We start from the raw sequence: 20,217 nt of genomic DNA, 5'->3' as shown, positions 1-20,217 counted from the left end.
TGGGACAATGAATGCATTGTATGGACATAGAATTATTTGGTCACCACGACCCCCGGATCTGATTTTTTCGAATTATTTCTTCTGTGGTGTGGAAAGATCTATTATATACAAGAACAATAAAAAATACGATTAATTAACTTAAAAGTGAAATAACTAACTACGTGAAATCAATAATTGGACAGCATTATGCATCAACCGCTATCCGACATTCTGTTAGTTTCGAGGAAAACACGTTAGAAGATCTTGAAACATTTTAAATTCTGGAGACATATTGAATTCTTGCAGACACGATAACCACACATAATACATAATGTTTCATGTAGTGATTCATACTATGTGCATAAATGTGAGTTATATGCACTATTATGGACGACATTCCAATATTGCACTTTCAAGCAAACATTGCGATGGGGGCAGATAAAAAAGTTAAATATTTTTCTTTCACCATGTTAATCAAAAGAAGTGCTTATACAAATTTTGGCCACTCGACCGCAATTATGAGGGCCGTAAAAAAATAAGTTCGCCAGGGGCCGTTAACAGAAAGAAAACACAATTTCATTGGAAAAATTTATTGGAATAGACACAGCAATTGTTGAGCTATTTTTCAACATATTTCCCATAGGAATTGAGATATTTGTCATATCATGGGAACGACAGAGAGGTGCAGACGGCTGTCAAATGCTGGTTTCGATCCGAAGCAGCTGACTTCTATGACACAAGGATACAAAAATTGCTCCCATGGTATGAAAAATGTCTCAATTCCAGTGGGGAATATGTTGACAAATATCGCAAAAATTTCTGTATCTGTTTCAATAAATATTTCCATGCAATTGTGCTTTTTTTCTGTAAATGACCCCAGGAAAAATCACTTTTTGGACAGCCTCGTAATTGCAGTCGAGTGGCCAAACTTTGTATAAGCACTTCTTTTGACATTATTAACATGGTGGAAGAAAAAAATTCAACCTTTTTATCTGCCCCCATCAAAATGTTTGCGTTAGTCAAAATAGAAACAATTACATTATAGTTACGCATCAATCAGCTAAGTGCCAAGATATGGCACTTACATTGTTGATGCACATTAATGTGGCACTTATTGATGTGCATCAGTCATATAAATGCTGAGAAAGGGCATGTATATGGTTGATGCATTATACTTAGACATACAAACAATAAATTAACTGCCACTCAAATACACTTTAATAGTGCAATAACTTTTATACAAAGTAACTGGAACAATACTACGGGTAGGACAATATTGTGAACAATTTTATGAACAAACTTTTGATAGGCCAATAAATGAAATATTTTACAATAGTATTTCCCGCAATTTCCACACTATATTCTAAGGAACTTTACACTCTATTTTCTTCATTTCCACTAAACAAAATAACATAATCGTAGTGGAATGTATTGCTATAAGTTTTAAATAACACGAAATCATACATCAATGACATTTCTAGTGAGGCATAAGTAATTTTATTGAATCCACTTTGCGCTAAAGATGATGTTAGTATGTTTATCATTTGTAGCTCATTCTTTTCTACGGTAGACTTATCAGTTATCTCTTATTGCATTCTTCCAGTCATGGGTATTGCATTAGTGTGTCAGTTGAGGACCTTGACCTTGACACAGCTTATTGCACTATGTGACATCAGCATATATTCCCCTTTTCTTCCTAACTCTGTCTTCTTACCAACTCATAAAACAATAGGTGTGGGCAGATTAGAATATGCAATCTCAGTGGTAGTACATGGTTTATCAAAGCAGTGTGTAGACTATGTATGAACTAAAAGCGACTATATCATGGAATGAGAGGAAGAGTTCTTTTGTTGTTTAGAGAGGGAGAACATACAGTACTCCTAAAATCTGCCAATGATCACATTAACGATTATGATAAGATGTCACAGGTCACAGTGCACATTTTCCATTCTACTCTGTAAACAAAGTAGGGTCCAATATATATTCTGTGCCTCATGTAACGGAAAATTATGTCAATTTATATGTAATAATTATTGCACTGTTACATATTTGTAATGAACTGGAAGTTTCTTCTTTAGTTCCAGGGCGATTCTTAATTTACATTTCTATAATATTTTGTGCTCTGCTTGTCATTATTAATTTAGAATTTTGTACTCCAGTCACTACACTTCAATACTTATTAAATTAACAAAGGACTGACGATCTTCTTCTAGATGACCTTATCCAAGTGACGGACTACACAATTGAAAATATGTCCGAGATGCATCAACAAATGTAAGTGCCAAGAACATACCACTTAGTTCAGCATTTATAAAGATTTGCACATAGCTATTTGATGCTAAACTTGCAATCTCAGATTCTAGCAATGGCACGTACATTTTTCTTTAATAATAAGGGCATATTTCAAGGAAAGGTGGAAGTGTTCGTACACTTAGTTTATCTTCCAGTATGACAGGTGGCATCAAAATCTCAATTTTTTAAAAAGTGGCGCTTAGCCGGTTGATACATATCACAATCCAATTCATCAAGAAATGTCAGTTGAAGTGTTTGCAAATAAGTGAGTGTAAACAGGTCTAACTATGCCTTGAATAACAAGGAAAACACTTCCAGCACCTGTTGTGACTTTGGTGAGTAATTTTACTTCCTAATTGATTAAATAGTTTATTTTAGTTGTTCACCAATCTGATATCAACAATTTCTAAATTGTAATCATTCAGAGAATGGTCAGTTTTGTTTTAAAGTGGGAGTCTGTGCTGCCAAATTAACTGCAATTGTCACTCACTTGATCTGCCCAGCTTTACTGTGGAGAGGCTTTGTATATTATCCACAGAACGTCTGTTACGTAAGACTGGAATGTGTCAAGCTGTGAAAGATGCAGCTTGTAACGAAAATTCTTACTATTGTTACAATTTATTTGTATGAGAGAATTTATTTTAATAAAACTTTAGGCTCATATTGAAATAATTATCAATTTTATTCCTAGACAGCAAAGACAATGATTTGAAGATTTACAACTTAGGAATATTAACTTTTTAACTCTAAAAAAGGGTATATATTTACTATCCGAAATGGGGTCAGCCCTCTTTATTTCGATCAACACAAGTTTTATTGTAGTTACAAAATTACGCAGTTGAAAGAGTGGAATAACATGCTCAAAATTAATCTAACTATGATATGATTATTATCTTAACAATTAAAATCAATGTATCAATGCATTCAGTGCAAGAAATTCATGCACAAGTGGTTCAAATATGTGATGATAAAAGAAAATTGGCAGAGCAGGACCTATGCAATTGAATCTGTCAAGTGCACTATTAGCTTTCTAAGAATAATAATTATAATGAATATTGTGCAGAAATCAACTTTCCACATTTTCATAAAACTGCTGTTGAAAGTACAGACATTTAGTTCTTCTGGGTATGAAAATAATCTTGCACAGGTTTAGAGTCAATAAATTTATCAGAAGGATAGATGAGAAACTTATGTTAATTTTCAATCTTCATTTGGAAATATTCATATTATATATGCCACTAGGAAAACTTCTGAAGTTATGCATAGTAAAAGTTTTCTCCCAGAGAAATATCAAATCCGTGCAGGTGTAAAGGAGAGTAAATAAAAAATAACAAACAGAATAAACACAGTTTGCTTGGTAATAAAATGTCTATGTGCTTGTTGCATGATTGTGCGTGTTAAAGAAGAAAGTGAAAAATCCTTAATTGGAATACTACTACGAATCTGTCTCTCCCTCTCTCTGCTTTGGATAAAAAGGGTACCAAAATTTTACAAAAACAAAGTATAGCACTATTAAATCTGATATCTGTCAACAAAATTTATTGTAAACAGAATTATACAGAAAGAAAGAAACAGATGAAACATTCAAATCTGGAAGTATCTTTTTTAAGCTAATGGCAGGTACTTCACTGCTCGTCATTCACCCACATGAAGCCAGTTGTGTAGACCAATTTACCGACAGAGCCGTTGCACAGGGTGTACCATAGGAGACAGGTCTACGCTATACAAACGATGAGATGAGGATGGATATTTGTTAGGATGATATAGGGAAATCAGAGTTCCAGGAGAAAAACCCCTGTTACTTGGATCACAGACTTGCCCAATACAAGTTATAAAATCGAGGGTATGCCAGGGATCGAATCTGAGTCTAGTGGTTCAAAAATGTTTGGAACAAAAAGGCAGACAATTTCAGACTTGCCTTTCTTAATTTGGATGAATAAACGATGCTTACATTTAATAATATTTTACATTTATAGTTTGTAGAATCATAACCAGTGTGTGGGAGCATGCATGTTGATAGTCTCAAAGTTGCTGCTTTCTGGCCGGAAGATAATTTGCTCAACCAGTACAAATGAAAACATTTACTATCCTCAATTCCAGATAAGAATGATGATAAGGTAAACAAGAAGGTACAGTTTTACCACCTCACGCACCATTATATAAGTCATCTGTATCCTCCTATTGTCTAGTGATGGTGTACATGCCAAAAAGAAGTTCTCAATTTTTCTTACAAAATGTTGTTCGTTACTTATAATTTAGACAGAAGTGAAGTATGCTAAAATCATAAATGTGATACATTAAGAGTGCAGACATGGGTTACCACAAAAATCATTCTCAAAGAATTAATACTACTATCTTAAATATAAAGTAGGCAGGCTTCAATTATCAGTCCTATCACATAGTTACTGTTGCATTCTATGCAACTACAACCTGTGCCACAACTTATACGATATCACTTGAAAACAATGCCAAGACTAGTTGTCTTGCTCTTTAGTAACCCTACAAAGTTATCACTCCTATATGTGCTTAAGCATATAAATATATACTAAACATAAACAACGAACAGAGATACTTACCACTGGGGAAATCAGCATCTGTGCTGTAGTCTAGATTCTGGACTGGTTTTGTGCCAAACACATTGCATGAATATAGTATTAAGATTATTGTATTTTAAATATCTTAGCTACTACCTATTGTACGAAATCTATATTATTTGATGATATATTATTATTAACCTATAATTTAAAATCATCAAAACTTAAATGGATAATTCATCTTGCTGGCTTGCCAACCAAGGTGAATATCTTGTTGTTGGAGGGTGATGTAGCAAAAAAATCTCACTGTTTTAACGCAGGCACCATATTTTCATATTATGATGACCAAGGTAAATACTCGTATATACAAGCTGTGAGTTTAATGAATGTACTTATCAAGTGGTGAAATATTGTCATACACCACACACAACTTCTTTCCTATGTTCTCCACGTACCAACCATTGCTATAATTTTTCATTGTTATTACTTATTATGTAAATTTACTGAATCGATATTGTAAGGGATTTTCCCTAAAAATTGTTGGGTAAACTAACAGGATGATGCAACAATTCGTAGCATTATTATTTTCCATAGCAGTAGGGCCATTGTATGAAATTTGTTTTGGATTTTCCATTTGTCATTTTAATATGATAGTATTGTGTTACTGAATGTATCTTTGATTTTTCGATTTTGAAAAAAGTTTGTATTAATTGTGCATTTAGTGACCAGAGGTTTCTTTTAGCCAGGGCAGTCCCCTTTTTTGAGTCTCTGTCCTGACTTTTTTTAACACAAAATGGAATGCCAAAATATACCAATTTTTGTGACAATAACGTATCAGTATAGAAATGCAACAAACAATACACATTCTCTATTACTTAATGCATCAGTATGATATCTTTGTCACCAAAACTTTCACTTAAAAAATCTTTAAATGCGGATGAAGACACACTTGTATGCACTATATTTCTATGATTTTCACTGTTTATAATACGTATGTTGTGTTATATCCGACCACCCCCCATGGCATATACTAAAAGTAGATAAGTACTTATTGCATTAAACATCATAGTCAGTAATTCTTTTTTAATGTAACGACATTCTTGTGCAGGTCTGCATTAAAAACACTATTGCATATTTTCGGGGGCATATTTTCACATGTTTTGGCACTTACAGTTTACTTGCAATAATAAAGTACATTATTTTATAATTTGATTAAGGATTTTATCACTGTTTCCATTTTCACTTTTTCTCATGATAGTTGACAGTTTGAGGGTCATCTTAAAGGACAGCATAAGCTAAAATCATAAATTGTGCTCGAAATTTATACCTCGTCTTATCTGAAAGTCGTCTTATCTGTGGAAATATACGGTTCCTATTTCCATGATATAAATTGAGGTAGCCTTTGTAAACATTTTCCAGAAAAAGAAAAAAAAAAAGCGTGATTTTATTCAACTGTCAACACAAAATTGCTGCTGTTTATTTGCTCAGTCCATAATCTATAATAGTGTGAGTGGCAGTCTAGTGATTATTAAAAATGTCGAAATCTTTACTGAAGAAAAGCTTGTACAATGATAATTATATTATCAAATAAGGGTTTATTTTTATAGAGAAAAACGATAAGGTGCATCTACATGGTTCAACTTTTCTTTCAACTTTACACAAGTAAGTAATGCATGCAATAGTGCATGAAACGTACTGTATTCAATTATGCATGCTTTTCTCTATTACAAATGAGAGCACATGCAGCAATTGAAAGTTACCCATTGCGGGCAGGTATTTTGTGCGTTATTTCGTTCAACAGTAACACATAGCAAGCAGTTGATTGTTCTAGGTGGTCGTGAGTAAACTGAAAATGTTTTTGTTTATTGATGTGAGACTTTTTAAGCTGAACATGGCATAAGTATGATTAGCTATACTGAAGATTATCATAAGTAGGATGCTTATGGAGTGATCAACCACAATTTTGAGAATCGTTCTTGTCTGAAAAAATCGGACTAATCAACAATAAGGTAACATAAAGCTACATTTCTTCATAGAATTTAATGTCTGTCTTCATAGTGACGAATTTCTGTTTTAACAACCTATACCAAATACAGTTGAGAGTACGCGCACTGCAATATGATGACAAATCACATTATGTATCATGGCAGTGTAATGCGTTTTGTATTAAGTGTTTATTTACCTCCTCATCACTTTATTTGGAATTCAGAATATGTACCAAAATAAGAAAAATACTTTTTTTCCTGGGTTGAATACAAAAATATTTTATAATACACTGCTGGACACAAAAATTGCTACATCAAACGCAAGACTTGAAACTTTATGAAACCATTACAGAATGATGGAACACATTAAAAATTGTAAATTGCACCTCGTACATAGATAAGTAAAAATAAGCATTGTCTAGAAAGAAGGGTTAAATATTGGGTTGGGCCCCTTTCATAGCAATACAGGAAGCCACAAGACACAACATTTCATCATAAAGATTCTGAAGCACAATTCATATTTCTGCAACTGCAAATGGAGAATATCCAGTGTTAATGGAGGTGGTTGAGATAGGAGAAGACATCGTCTCATCTCATCCTAAATGTGCTAAGTAGGAAACAAATATGGAGAAGTTGCAGACCAAGGAATGATGTTCACTTTATAGTGCCTGTTGAGTGATGACGGCTGCATTGGAACTAGTATTATCTTAAAGCAAAATTGTATTGGGGATGCTTCGATAGAATGACAGAAAATGGGGCCATAGAATCTTGATAACATATTGCTGTGTTGTCTCCTTGCCTTTAATAAACATAAGATTTGGAGTAAAAACTGACTAATAGCACCCCAAACCATAACACCTACTGATCAGGAAATATGGCACTTGCAAGTCACTGCGTTGTTCTCTACAGTGCCAAGCCCTTGATCATCATCTACACTAAGTCTGAATTAGGGATCATCAAGGAAAACAATGCATTGCCATTCTTGCCTTCAATTGCCAACTCTTACAGGCGGAGCACTGATATATGTACAAATTTTCTATGTGCTTGCAGTAGGATTACTTTTTGTCAACTGAAGAATGTGTTCTACAGAGTTGGGTGAGTAAATTAGCTGTAGGTATTGTGACAGCGACGTGAGATTCGAACTCACGACCAGCGTCCCGCAAGAAAGCAGATCGCACAGGCTCCACGGAACATTGAGTGACGTTGCGCGGTGGAGAGAAGAGAGAGGGTGTATTACGTCAACGCGACGAGTTTGCGCGCGCATCTGGTGCTGGTAGAGAGGAGAGGGCTCTGGATTTCTCTGGAGTGCCATCTCTAGAGATGCGTGGAACCTTCGAGGCTACGTCGCTGTGGTTATAAATTACGGACGCGAAGGAACGACAGCAGTTTGCAGTTTGCAGTTTGCAGTTTTCAGTTATTCAGTCAGTGAGTAAGCCAGAGCAAGCAAGCCAGACTTGTGTGCCGGAGTTCGACTCGAGTGTGCGTCCGCATCTGCGTCAGCATCCGAAGGCTTGAGTTCGAGTGCAGTGGACCGCAGTTGGAGGGACCTGAGTTCGAGTGCAGTGGACCGCAGTTGGAGGGACCCGAGTTCGAGTACAGTGAACTGTCTCTGAGTGACTGAGATAGAAGAACTGTGAACTGAGAACGGGTAGTTCTGATTTGTAAATAGTGCTTTGTAAATATTAGTTAAGATTAACAGTTCATTGTTGTGCGTAATAGTCCAAGTAAATTGTCATTGTCGTCGGTGGAGTACTATAACGAATACTTTGTTGAGTGAAGATCCAATTGTTGACGAGAGCGTTTAAGGTGAATTGTAGAAAGGAATTATTGTTGTGACGAATAAATTACATTGTTGTTACTAATAAAATTCACAGTATTTTACATGTAATTTATATGTGAAGTACATACTGTCGACTTTGTGCCATTCGAGCATTTCATAAAAAAACGTAAGGAAGTAGTCATTAAAACCGTCACAAGGTTTTAAAGACTACTAAATGTAAGGAAGTAGACTTTAAAACCTTGTCACGGTCTTAAAGAATACTTCCATACGTTTTTCGCGAATGGCACAAAGTCACCCTCATGGCACAAAGTCACCCCTCGTGACGGTAATGTAACAAAAGTTTTATACATCATGATGTAATAAAGTAACATTTAATTGATTTTGACGAATTAAACATTAATTACTTTATTATTTTTAAGTTCTATACTACTGTTTGACGTGATAACAGACTTGAGAAGGATATTTTGCATTTCAATTGGTTAGCGTGAAGAAGAGAATGTTTGTGTGCATTGGGAAGCAAGCACAACTGTTATCGCAGGTTGCCTTCATCTGAAGACAAGAACATAAAATGTGTGTACTCTGTAGTGTATTTTAAACGAGGTAAGTCACGAAAAATAGTTGAATAGCACTTCAGAACGAAGTGTGGAAGATCAAGCACTATAAAATGATATACTGAATTCAAGGAGACAAAAGTGCTTCTGATCGCCCCAAACAAACCAGCCACTGGTGTTGGAGAGAATTTTAAATCAACATAGGATGCATAAACCAAAGTCCAAAGAAATCCATTCATTATACCTCATGTGAATTACAAATACCCTGCACTACAATCCATAAATTTTACACAAACGATTGTACTTATGTGCATACAAGGTAAAAATTCTGCAAGAAATTACACCAGATGGCCATTTGCGTCATTCTGAATTTGCAGTGGACATTCTGCCCTCAATCATTGAGAATGATAACTATTTGCAGCGTATTTGTCTTCCTGATGAGGCAATATTTCACATCTCTGAAATTGCAAATGTTCGTATCTGGGCATCAGAGAGTCCAAGTCTCGACTACGAGACAGTCTGAAGATTAATGTTTGATGTACAATAAAATTATCTGTATTGCATGAGTTGTTATGACTGAGACACCTACTGTTAATTGTTTTTATTTATAAAAGCAGGCCGTAACTGATTGAGTAAATAAGGACTCACGCTTAGAAGGGTGGAGGTTTGGATTTGGGATGGTCCACAAGCCACAAGTCATGCTCAAGATGTTGTTTTGCTAATTATCCAATATGGAGTGTTGTGCACTATACAGAACTGTTACCTAATAAGTAGCCTCTATAATCTTCTCAGTGATGACATCGTGTCTCTAGAGTGGTGTTATAATTCTGAGGTTATTTTCAATTATTTAAGTATGCTCTTCCTCCCGTGTAAGGTGTGGGAGGATATAAACAATTCACCTAATTTTGTAGTGTATATTAGACAGTAATAAACAATTCCCATTTTATATGTTCTATATATTAGGTAACACTGCATGGTTGTGCCCTACCTTTACTGAGAACAACTGATCAATTGGCCAAGTGAAGCGTCGGCTGGAACAACATTGTAAGTTACATTTGGTAAAATTTATAGGAGCTGCAAAAATGTGTACACGTACAACATTGTCATTATAGGGTAGCAAACTTTTGAGTGGACAAATTTCACGTAATGCATTGATGTACAATTGCAAGCCAAGGAGTATAGCAAGGTAACATGACACACAACATTATTACACGGAAACACGCCAAATGAAAATTTTGTAACTTACAACATTGTTCCAGCCGACGCTTCAATTATTGCGACTGTGTATTAAGAGGACATCTCTGAAGATGGGACTATATAAAGACTCTACATGTTGAGATATCATGAGGTTGGTGAAACAGCCTACCACATTCTCTGTGAATGTTAAGGTTTAGAAAACCTGAGAGGTCGCTCTTTTGGAAATCACTTAAAAAATTAAATGATCTTTCACAAATCTCCCTTAAGAACATTATGTCCTTCTTGAAGGGTTAGGATTGTTGACAGATTAATGCAAGGGGCAGCACAAGCAATCCCAAAAGGATTGAAGGGCCATTGACTGAGCCCCTTGAAAATACAATACAATACAATACAATGCAATACAAAAAAATACTTACAGGAGTACAACCGTTATCAACACAATTTTTAAATAATATAAGACAGTAGAACACCTTATTCCAAATTACATTGTTTGGTGCAAAATAAATACGTAAAGGCAAATTTATGCTAACAATTAAAGTTCAAGGACAGGTTCAGCATTTAATTGGAATCCTTCTTCCAGATCTCGGTTCTTACAACTATATTTTGTTTCAGACACTGTTAGGTCTCATATACAGTAGTACCAATCTTTGTATTGTATTGTATTTATTAACATTCCATGGTATTCATTGCTTCACAGTTAGAATATGGAACAAGTCAAAAACTTAATACTACTATAAAGTCTTAATTTATAGTCACAGTCTAGTTGAAATACATACAGAAGAGGTTTACAATATAGTCTACTAGTACAACACAAAGTTTTAGTATCAATTTCATGAAGCGTTGTTGAATGTCATGAATTTACCTACAGAATAGAAGGTGTGAGAAATTGGGTACTTCTTTAATTTGGCCTTAAATAATCTTATCCTTTGAGTTTCATTTTTTATACTGATAGGGAGGCTATTAAAAATTGTTACTGCCATATAATGCACTCCATTTTGATAGCACGATAGACTTGCTGATGGAGTATGAAAGTCATTTTTTTGACGCGTAGGCCTATTTATGCTATGAACTGTTGAATTAGTTACAAAGTTTTCACGATTACATACAAGGAAGATTATTAATGAAAAAATATGCTGACAAGCCATGGGTATTATTTTTAGTTTTTTTTTTTTAAATAGTCTTACATGATTCCCTAGATTTGGCACCTACTATTATTCTAATTACTCTTTTTTTTTTGTAATGGGAATATACTGTTACTATCTGTGAAATTTCCCCAGAATATTATTCCAAAATTCATTACTGAATGGAAGTATGCAAAGTATATTGTTTTTAAGGTATTGATATTTACTATCTTTTGCATCTAAGACCTAATAGCAAAACTGAATTTACACTTAATATCATATAGGACAAATTAATATATCTATAATATTATTTTAATTTAGTTTAATATGATTTTTCCAATTTAACACATTATCGATTTTTAAGCCAAGAAATTTAGTTGTTGTTGTTTATAATAGGAACCTATTATTAATTATTGCGCTTGAAATTTGCGAGGTTGAATTTTGACAGGATTTAAATTGAATTATGTTAGTTTTGTTACAATTTAATACTAATTTATTGACTGAGAACCAATCACATATTTTGAAGAGAATTTCCTCTGTTGAAGATTGGAATGTGTTGGAGTTATTAGCTGTAATTACTATACTTGTGTCATCTGAAAATAATATGGGATGATCTACATCTTTTTAAAAGTAAAACTGATTGGACAACTCCAGAAAGTACTGCATAATAACAGTAACATTCACAGTTTTAAATGCAATTTTGAATATAATTCACAAGCAAATGATTTACTACTTACAGCTAATTTTTCACTACATAATAACAAAGTTGTATTTGAAAAATATATCAGATTTAAGTCAATGATATTTATTTGTAACTAGTGATGAAGTATGATTTGCAGATCTGTGATTTTGTCGTTGTGATAGGTTTATCACTGGTTCCGACTGTGACTATAGTTCCAAAATCACAGCTCTGAGAAATCCCCATTTTAGACTGATACGTGATTCATAGGTAAGGTGACTGATGTACTACACATATGATAGCTCCAAATTCTAGACAACTGCAAGACAGAAGATTAACTTGAAAGGACAACATATCTGAGATCTAATTAGCTCTCTTGAAACGAAGATTTGTGTTCGATACATTACAGGTTGTGCTATACCTTTTGATTGTAATATTCGGATTCATTTCAGTTTTATTCCAATATATATTCCCCTTGCAAAGAACAGTTATATTCCTTAATTTTGTAAAATGATCATGAAGACTTGAAGAACCCAGACAAACTTGGACTTGCAGCAACAAGACACTTCTACATTACAACTAAAGCTGACATTACTCTTGAAATGTGGCATGTGTCGTCTGCCAGAGCATTAAGCATTCGCAATCGCCAAGAACCATCCGAACACAAAAATCACACTGTAGTAAAATCGCTATTATCTATCACAGCGATTTTTCCGGAGCTGTCACAGTTCAGAACTGTGACAGCAAAATGCTTGGAGCAAAAAAAACACTAGTTCTGTAATACAGCTTCGAAAAACAAATGACTATTGGATTCTGCACGGAACTCCCAAGAATGTAAGTTTTAAGGTAAGAGTTTATGATTTTATTTTCAGTAAGTTACCCATTGTTGGCATCTTTTTTCCCCCTACAGTAATCTTAGTTTAGTGAAGAATTTATAATAATAATAATAATAATAATAATAATAATAATAATAATATTATTATTATTATTATTATTATTATTATCAACAAAACACTGACCGCTGATCTCAGGGCTTGCCTTCAGCTAAGTCTAGCAAACCCAGCACGAAGGAGTCAGCTCAATTAACTATGAGTGGGTTATTTTGCAATTCTTTGTTCAGACTATAGAAACCAATTGCACTCGAGGATGTAAATAATGGTATACAATTAGTAAGAAGTCTAGAATTAAATTGAAGAAAAGATATTTTGTAATACAATCATGAAGGTTTGAAATTCTCAATCATTACATTACTTACTTACAAATGGGTTTTAAAGAACTCAGAGGTTCATTGTTGCCTTCACATAAGACTGCCAAACGGTCCAGTCTCTATCATCATATCCCACCTCCCTTAAATCCATTTTAATATTATCCTGCCATCTACATCTCGGCCTGCCCAGAGGTCTTTTTTCCCCTCAAGTCTTCTAACTAACACTCTATATGCATTTCTGAATTCATCCATATATGTTATATCCCCTGCCCATCTCAAACATCTGCATTTAATATTCCTAATTATGTTAGATGAATATAATGTGTGCAGTCCTGCATTGTGTAACTTTCTTCATTCTACTGTAACTTCATCCCTCTTAGCCCCAAATATTTTCCTAAGCATCTTATTCTCGAACACCCTTAACATTTGTTCCTTTCTCAAAGTGAAAGTCCAAGTTTCAACCAAACAAAACAATCGGTAATATAACTGTTTTATAAATTCTAACTTTCAGTTTTTTTTAAAGCTGACTGGATCAGAAAAGTTTCTCAACCGAATAACAGAAAGCATTTCCCATATTTATTCTGCACTGTATTTCCTCTTAAGTGTCATTCATATTTGTTACTGTTGCTCCAAAGTATTTGAATTTTTTCACCTTTTCAAAGGATAAATTTCTAATTTTTATATTTCCATTTCATACTATGTTCTGGTCACAAGACATAATCATATACTTTTTTTTTTCGGGATTTACTTCCAAACCTATCTCATTACTTGCTTCAAGTAAAATTCCCGTGTTTTCCCTAATAGTTTGTGGATTTTCTCCTAACATGTTCACGTCATCTGCATAAACATGCAGCTGATATAACCTGTTCAATTCCAAACCCTCTCTGTTTTTCTGGACTTTCCTAATGGCATATTCTAGAGCAAAGCTAAAAAGTAAACATGACAGTGAATCTCTTTGCTTTAGCCTGCAGAGAATTGGAAAAGTGTCAGATAGAAACTGGCCTATACGGACCCTCAATCATTCCATATTAGGAAGAAATAAGATGAGAAATTACCATATTAGTCTCGCTACATTTGTGGAAAGCCCACACAAGTACATAAATGAGCTGCTAGGCCAATACACTACATGACCATAATAACGAAATTCACAATAAATAGCTACTTTAATTTGCATTTGATCTACAGTGATACAATGACTGAAGCAGTTAATTTATGTACTTTCTGTAGAAAAGTGTTAGATAATACAATATATCAAGAGATGCAACTAATGAGTAAATATAGCAATACTAGAAAACGCCATTAGGGTAAAATGACTTGTAAATCCAGCAAGAGGGAACTGAGAATGACATTTAAAACGTTAATTTCAAACAGAATTTGTATATACTGCAAATTACCTACATGCCTCATTATAGGGTTTCATGCTTTCATAACCACATGCTTAAAAAATAAATGTTTCTTACACCAATCTTGGTTAATTAAACTCAGACTAAATATATAAATCACGTCTAGTACAATATAAAATATGGACTGTATCCTTCCACATTTTCTAAATCTTCTACACTGATTCCAAAAATGTGGGTAGGGAATCATGCTACATTCTCTATGTCTATAATATTTAATGATAATTCCACCTAATCTGTTTTTTCACCACTATAACAAAGCATCAATTTGTCTCTGATAACAATACACATCCACATACAGTTATTTAAAGTTATCATTCTACATAGGCTACTATCTATCAAGTCAGCAAATAATGTTTAAGATGCTTTCAACTCTAAAAATTATGTGACATGTAGGGAAGATACTGACAGCTTGGAAAAGGATGGATCCAACCTTTGAGACACCATGTTCTACACAAATATATACAGTTAAAAATACATTAAATAAGACCTCTCCCTATGTCTCTATATGACAAACCATCTTTCCTTTCCAGATTACAATTCCCATTCAATGAAGGTTATAAAAGCATATACAGTAGCCCCCTGTAGCCATGTGCGACATGTTCAAAGACTTATGACTAAGTGCACTATTCTTGATCAAAATTTTACTGTGGTAAAGTTCGCATTTCACCCTGTTCAACCTCAGTATCTGGTGCATCAATAATGATAAAAATTAGACGTGGTAGTTTACCAAGGTAAAACTTTAACCACTCATGATGGAGTAATTATATGGAATTAATCAGGGTCAAGTTCCAACAAAATGGCAGCATGTTTGGATGTTCTTCATATAATAGGAGATGAAATGATGTACCTGGATTATTTAAACAGATATCAACTTTAAATTGGTGCTACTGTGGAAAGAAGGGATCCTTTTAAAGAATACAGGGATAGCAAATTCGAGGAAAACTTTCGTAACTGTTAGTAGTTTTATTGAATGTAATAAAATGCTGTAGCATATATGAAATTTCAAACATAATAATTATAGCTGAAATGATATGATATTAAATTCTGTGGGTAACTTTAACCATGTATTTTTCTTTTCAGAGAACATCCGTCAGTCTCACTGTTTTCAAGAATATTGGCATAAGGGCCAATTCTAAAATCCCTATTTCATGGTCTGAAAAATTTGGAGTTATCTTACTGTTCTCCATATTTATTTTATCTTTCTTTAGCGTTATAAGTAGGGGGCAGATGTTGATGACCTAAAAATCTGCTTAAAATGATCAATAAAATGCCCTTAAAATAATGAAAAAATTACATAAAATTAAAAGAAAATATTATTCACCATACTCGCACCACAACTTCTTAAAAATTAGTCACCTGTTTCAATGACTGCCCTGCAAATTTCGGAGAGAGGAGGCAACTTCCTGGAATTTGACTAAGATAAAGGAAAAAAGCATGCAACAAAATGAAAGTTTTAAAGGAAAACTACAGATTTTAATGAGGGTTGCAAGGGTGTTCCATGTCAGCCTCCTTCTGCTTTTCAATTTTGTTACCAGACCTTCCAGATGGAGAGTGTAAATGACAAAACAAATTGTGGGCGCAGTGTGCATTCTTGCAATCTTTGTATTAAAAATACTATCTACTGTAGTACTTCCCTTCCAAACCATATTGGGGACACAACGTCCTATTGTCCAGGAAATGGTGAAAGTTACCCCCCTTCCAAACATAAATTTTAAAGACACCCTTGTACCAAAAAAGAATAGTAGCAGTCAAAGCCCTTACTTAAAACTAAGCTGTTGTCAAGCATTTTATATTACTTCTGCTGTGTGAGGTGAAGCCTTCAGTGAAATGAGGGATGGACTTTAGAGATTGTTCCAAATTATAAAACTCAAATTTCACTATTATTCACTTATTCAGTAAGTAATTACTAATAGGGCCTACTACTGATCTGTTTGCTTAGAAAAAGATTTAACAGGCCTATATGTAAAGAAGGAAGTAAGATACATTCAAAATGATCTAAAAGTTCTTCAAAATATTAAAAATGACCAAAAAATACCGAAAAATGACCTACTACTTCAAAAACATAAAAAAATGGGAAAAAAATGCAATATAAGAAATTAATTTTTTACGTTGATATTAACACAGAAAGGATTTCTATATTAATAGGCACTGTCCTAATGTGAAAAATAAGAAGCTGACTTTTCATCAACATCTGCCCTCTAGTTATAAGTAAATGAACTGAGCTGAGCAGTCTAACAAAATCGAAGCATGTAACAACTGGACATATTCTGTTTTACTATCTTTGCTCTTCTATGGATGCTTTCCTTTGTAGAAATGACATGCAATCTCAGAGTTCACTCAGATGAAGAGGCCGATCAGAAAAAACTGGTTTCTGTGACCAGAAATCATTGTTGGTGCACCATAATCGTATTTTGATTGCAGTTTTCATTTTACCATGTTCCTGTGACTCCCGATCATTACATTTTTTGACCAAGACTGGTGCACTCGGCCATTACTGTAGATACATAAAATAAGACATTGCCAATATTAAACAGTAGGGGAGCTGCAGGTAGGCCCGGTCAGTTGGGAATGCCGGTCACCCCTTTAACTAAAAAACAACAACTCGATTTTATCTTCCGATTGGTGCTGCACTCTTGGAAGGGTGATATTAACTATGTGCAAGACTCTTTTTTTTAGTAGTTGAATCGTAGCTGTTACGAGGAGTGCATGTGTGTTTTCATTGATATTCTTGTAAATCAAAAGGAACTTCAGACTGCTGCTGTAAGTAATTAATCTTGTTTTATTTAATACTTACACACTAGGAATATACCCATACATGTTGCTAGTCAGTGAGTAACAGTTTGATATCGGTACCTACATTCATTGATCTATCGTTGTACTTTTACTAAATGTCTGCAATGAAGGCAGTACTGGTCAGCTGACTGCCATTACCTTCGCGTGAATATAGTCTTTCGAAATGCATCTCATGCATTATGTCAAGTGATATAGTTTCATTCTTAATAGTTCGCGCTTTTAATATTATTCATTTATTTTTATTTAATTATTTATTCATTAGTTAATTAATTTATTACCTGTCTATCTAGTCATCTATTTATTTTTGCATTTCCTTCAGATGGTAGGCAAATACAGGCGTAAGACAAACAGAGGCAGCTGGACAGCAGAATATCTTCAAAGAGCCGTAAAGGCTATTCAGGATGGAAAGTCCATCAGGTCAGTGTCGAAGTCTACTGGAATCTCCTTCAGCACACTTCAGGAGAGGATAAGTAAGCAGAACTATAATGATCCTAAATTAGGAAAGAAGTCAATTTTTACTCCTGACCAAGAAGTAGAGATGTGCAACCAGTTAAAAGTTTTGGCAAATCTCTTCTATGGTCTAACGCCAAATGATGTAAAGCGTGCAGCCTTTGAGTTTGCTGAAGCAAATAAAATAAAACATCCATTCTCTAAAGAAACAAAAATGGCAGGACGTTATCGGCTTGAAGGTTTCCTGAAGCGAAACCCTTCTTTGTCTTTGAGAAAACCAGAGGCAATAAGTATTAATCGCATTAAAGGTTTCAATAAGGAAGAAGTCGCGAAATTTTACACTAATCTTGAGGAAGTTTTTCTAAAGTATGGATTCTCGGCATCACATGTCTACAATGTAGACGAAACAGGGATTGGAACAGTCCAAGAACCTGGAACTATTTTGGCACCCAAAGGCCAAAAACGAATGGGAGCAGCTACAAGTGCACAGCGTGGCACACACGCCACTGTGATATGTGCCATGAGTGCTGCTGGGAACTATATTCCCCCCATGTTTATATATGCTCGGAAACGAATGAGTCCGACTCTTGAAAAAGGCGGACCTACTGATGCAATGTACAGTTGTTCCAAAAATGGCTGGTCCAATGAAGAACTTTTCTTGAAGTGGTTGAAACATTTTGCCCATCACTCCCATCCTACTCCAGAAAGCCCTATCCTTATGATCCTTGACAACCATTACTCCCATTGCACCTTAGAGGCATATGAATTCTGCAGGATGAAAAATATTGTTATGGTTTCATTGCCACCCCACACTTCTCACAGAACCCAGCCACTTGATGTGACATTCTTTGGACCTCTCAAGACAGCATTTAATAAGGAGTGTGACACCTACATGAAAATGAACAAGTTCAAGTGTATCAGACCTGACAATCTTGCAGAATTATTCAACAAAGCATATGCCAGAGTTGCTAACATAGCGAATGCTTTATCAGGTTTTGAAGCAACAGGAATTTTCCCTTTAAATCCCAATTTGTTTCCAGATTCAGATTATTATAACCCTGATCTTCACCCAGCCACATCACAGTGTAATCCCCCTAATCAGTCAAACATCTGTTCATCTCACCCTGTTTCTGCTCCATTAGAGTGCAATGTTGCTGCTCAGTCAACTGTTTCTGCAGCTGTCAATGAAACACCAGAACAGGAAAAATGCAATGACACACAAATCAGTATTTCCACAATTTTGAATGAGATATCACCTGGACCTAGTACATCTAACAATAGAAGATCAGGAGGAAGGAAAAAGCAGCACTCTGAAATACTCACTTCTTCACCTATGAAGAAAAAGTTTGAGGCTAAAAAACAGAAGAAACTGTCGCAGAAAGAAGAAAAGAAATACGAGCCTAAAAGATCTGCTGCAAAGAGATCTGATTCAAAGAAAAAACTCCCCAAGAAGTTCTTTGAATCTTCATCATAGGTTGATGATCTCGTCATGTGTGATAGCAGTGATGAACTGGAGAGTGACAGAGAGAAGTGCTTTCTGCGCAATGATTATGGCATGAATTGTGAATTATGGTAGCGTTGTACAAGCTGCGGAAAGTGGGTACATGCACCATGTAGTGGCTGTGATAGTGCCAATTGGTATGACTGTGACTACTGCCTTAACATGAATGATTAATTTCCGTTCAGAGACCTGAGAAAATCTTTTAACTATATCTGTAACTGAAAACGTATGAGATTGTCTTTCATGTAACTTCCTTAAGGCGGATTTGTAGCTAACAAAATATTGTATGCAGTTATTTTGTTTTTTGTTTTTTTTTTTTTATATAATTTCTAACTATTTTGGAGAAAGACAGACGTAAACATAAGACTTTTAATTTTCATATCCATTGTAACATTGTTTTTGTGTAATTGCATTGATTGGTACATGCATTGTAACCTAGAAAATATTAAATAAATCATATGATAGGTTGCTCCCTTTAAATTCAATTGTAAATTTCATGACCGTTATTACCTTCATATGCTGGGAATTCCGGTCAATGCAGTGGTCTTTAATTAAAGGATTTATATAAAAATTAACAACTGTTTATAAAATTTTAATATACGCAGTTAAAAGTGGATAGTTCAACAGTTCTAATGCCTTCACCAAAATTCGAATTGGATTATTAGTTGTCTGACACAGTCAGATTTCGCTTAGGTGACCGCCATTGCCTGCATCTCCCCTAATAAAATATATTGTGCATTATTAT

At 34.5% G+C, this 20,217-nt stretch overlaps 1 protein-coding gene across 3 annotated transcripts in view; it reads right to left on the bottom strand.

Moving 5' to 3' along the window:
* Positions 1 to 20,217, bottom strand: part of LOC138713634 (myotubularin-related protein 9) — an 89,131-nt gene that overhangs the window by 34,243 nt on the left and 34,671 nt on the right. The window lies entirely within an intron of this gene.

Source organism: Periplaneta americana, chromosome 14 (assembly GCF_040183065.1).
Source record: "Periplaneta americana isolate PAMFEO1 chromosome 14, P.americana_PAMFEO1_priV1, whole genome shotgun sequence".
Lineage (NCBI taxonomy): Eukaryota > Metazoa > Arthropoda > Insecta > Blattodea > Blattidae > Periplaneta > Periplaneta americana.
Note: the sequence above shows the minus strand (reverse complement) of the source record. Positions and strands in the feature narration are given on the sequence as shown.